The sequence below is a fragment of the Phoxinus phoxinus genome (genome assembly GCF_949152265.1).
Source record: "Phoxinus phoxinus genome assembly, chromosome: 5".
Classification (NCBI taxonomy): domain Eukaryota; kingdom Metazoa; phylum Chordata; class Actinopteri; order Cypriniformes; family Leuciscidae; genus Phoxinus; species Phoxinus phoxinus.
Genome location: NC_136880.1, coordinates 35,957,391 through 35,961,046, shown reverse-complemented (window position 1 = coordinate 35,961,046; position 3,656 = coordinate 35,957,391).

Here is a 3,656-nt window from a genome sequence, read left to right as displayed (position 1 = left end):
ACTCCCACCACTGACGTACACATTTGTTTTGCTGTTGTCCTTGCAGTTTGATACCTAAAATGTCCCTTTCTTCTTCCCTCATTTTCTATAAGGATAAACAATTGTTGAAGGTTTATAGGTAATACTCTATCTCTTGCTTTAAACATAACAATAAGTGTCCGTAATTCGACCAATTCTTTAAATTTTAACAATTTAGAGCCAAAAAATAAGGCATTTGTGTGCTCTCTATAATCTGCTTTAAATATAATTCGTATGACTCTCTTTTGTAATAGAAAGAGTGACTTTGTGTTGCTTTGGTATGTGTTTCCCCACACCTCCACACAGTAGCTGATGTAGGGCAACACCAGTGCACAATACAAAGTTCTCAATGCCTTATAATCTAACACATGTTTTACCTTATTTATTACAAAAATACTCTTAGATATCTTTTTCTGAATGTGTGAGATATGTGGTTTCCAAGTCAACCCTTCATCTAGTAGCACACCCAAAAACCTAATTTCCCTAACTTTCATTATTTTTGTTCCTGCTATTGATAGTACAGTACTTTCATCTTTTTTTCTATTACCAAAAATCATAAACTTTGTTTTCTTTAGATTTAATGACAACCTATTAATGTCAAACCATTCCTTCACTTTAACCATTTCTTGTTCCATACTAATTACCAATTCATTTAAGTCATTTCCTGAGAGATAGATGTTTGTGTCATCTGCGAATAAAACAAAATTCAATAACTTAGATACATCACAAATGTCATTAATGTAAAGTATAAATAGTTTTGGTCCTAAGACTGAACCTTGTGGTATACCACATTGAATTTGCATATTATTGGATTTATTATTATTATACTGAACATACTGTTGTCTTTTGCTCAAATAACTACTTAACCAATCCAATACTATTCCTCTCACACCATATGATTGTAACTTTAATAACAAGATTGAATGATCAATTGTATCAAATGCTTTCTTTAAGTCAATAAACACACCTATTGTGTGTTTCTTGTTGTCAGTTGCATTTACTATATCCTCAACTATATTCATGGTCGCAGAAGCTGTAGATCTACCTGAACGAAAGCCATACTGGCTCTCGTTTAACAACTGTTTTTTTTCAATAAATTGCTCTAATTTTTGCTCAAAAATCTTTTCAAGGACTTTAGAAAATTGAGATAATAACGAAATTGGTCTATAATTTGTAAACATATGCTTATCACCGTCTTTGTATAGTGGGACCACACTGTAAAAAATGTGGCTGCGATTAGTTAAAATTTGTTGAGATAACTTAAATATCCAACTTAACCAAACTAAACTAAAGTTAACTAAACTTAATATTTTAAGTCAAGCTTGAACACATACTTTTTGAAGTTGAAACAATGTTGGATTCTAAGTTGTGCTAAATAATCGCAGCAATTTTTTTTACAGTGCACCTTTGCTACCTTCATCCTATTAGGGAAGATCCCTGTTTGAAATGAAAGATTAAATATGTAACTTAAAGGTTTAACAATACAATCAATGGTTTTTTTCACAATAATCATATCTAACCCGTCCGTATCTGTAGATGTCTTGTTTTTTAATGCATTTACTATAGATAGAATTTTATTTTCACTAACATCTCCAAGAAACATAGATTGGAGTACTCTACTCCCCCTTGTCCCTCCACTCTGTGGCCCTGAGTTATGTTTTTCAATATTCTCTGCTAGCTTGGGTCCCACATTTACAAAAAAGGAATTAAATTCATTTACTACTTCATTTAAGTTTTCAATTTCCTTATTATCCTCATTTATGAAGTGGTGTGGTGTACTGCCCTGACCTGATGTACTTTTCCCAATCAGCTTATTCAAAATATTCCATGTACCTTTAATATTATTTTTGTTTTTTTCGAATAAACCACCAAAATAATCTTTTTTCGCTTGTCTCATTATTGTTGTTAATTTATTTTTATACAGCTTATACTTCATTTCTGCTTCTTTTGATCTAGATTTGATAAAATCTCTATAAAGTTTATTCTTCTTTTTGCATGCATTCTGTAATCCCCTAGTGATCCAAGGGTTTTTGCTAAAGCTATCCTTATATCTACAATGCACATATGGACAATGTCTTTCATATAATGTAAGATATTTATCTAGAAAAGCTTCATATGCTGCATTTACTTCCCCAACATACACCTCTTGCCAGTCTTGCTCACTCAGGTCATTTCTAAATCTACAAATTGCTTCATCTGTCCTTTTTCTAACATATTTAGTCCTACAGCCAGCTTCCTTCTCATTGGGCATTTGACAATCCAAAACACAAAAAACAGGTAAATGGTCGCTTATATCGTTGATCACCAAACCACTCTTGATTTTACTTTCTAAGACATTTGTGAAAATATGGTCGATCAATGTCGAACATGTTGTTGTTATCCGAGTTGGCTCGGTGATCAATGGAAACAACCCTCTACTGTATAACATATCTAAATAATCACTAGCTGCAACTTGTCTATTCACACTCAACAAATCAATGTTTGTGTCCCCACACAAAATATAGTTTTTCTTTTCATTCAGCTGACATAACACCTTTTCAAGCTGTTCATTGAATGTTTCAATTTTTGATCCAGGTGTTCTGTAAATGCATGTAACAACAACATTCTTCTTCTTTTCCATATCAATCTCCACTGTAATACATTCAAATAAATCATTAATGGCTGTTGTCATACATTCTACAACTCTGCATTTCAAATCAGTGGTCACAAATAAAGCAACACCGCCTCCCCTCTTATCTCTTCTACTGCAATGATGCAATTCATAACCTTCCAAACTGAAATCTACACCTCGAGCTTCATTAACCCATGTTTCTGACAGTGCTATGGCTGAAAATTTATATTTTAAAGACCTTAAGTAAGTCATTATAATGCGTTATAGTCATTATAATGCGAGATTAAACTCGTTAAGTTTCGAGAAAAAAAGTCGAAATACAATCTTGAGAATAAACTCATTAAATATCGAGAATAAAGTCGTTGTGTTTCGAGAAAAAACTTGTTAAATTTCGAGAAAAAAAGTCGAAATACAATCTCGAGAATAAACTCATTAAATATCGAGAATTAAGTCGTTGTGTTTCGAGAAAAAAACTCGTTAAATTTCGAGAAAAAAGTCGAAATACAATCTCGAGAATAAACTCATTAAATATCGAGAATAAAGTCGTTGTGTTTCGAGAAAAAAACTCGTTAAATTTCGAGAAAAAAGTCGAAATACAATCTCGAGAATAAAGTAATTGTGAGAATAAACTCCCTACTGATAGAGGACATGGCAGAGTTAGATCCCAATTAGTCAATCTATATTTTTGACTTTCTTGCAGTAACAAAGAATAGAACATGATCTAGGTCGGCTAGGTGTTTTTAGAAGAAAAAATCAGTCCAATTTGCGCGATGTACTCGCTTTTGTCCAACATGAAATTCATCGAGGTTTCCCAGGATACCATAAAACGCATTATTTGTTGATGCTCAAGGTGTGGAATTACGACGAAGGAGACGCTTAAGAAGACGCCACTTGCGCTGGCCCAAATGCACTCTGGCATATGGACAGCTATGATAAATTAAAACCGTACAGCATTGCTATTAGCTGTATATGGTTACAGTCGTTACATTCTGTGGATGGAGGCGTACACAACCAACAATGATTAATA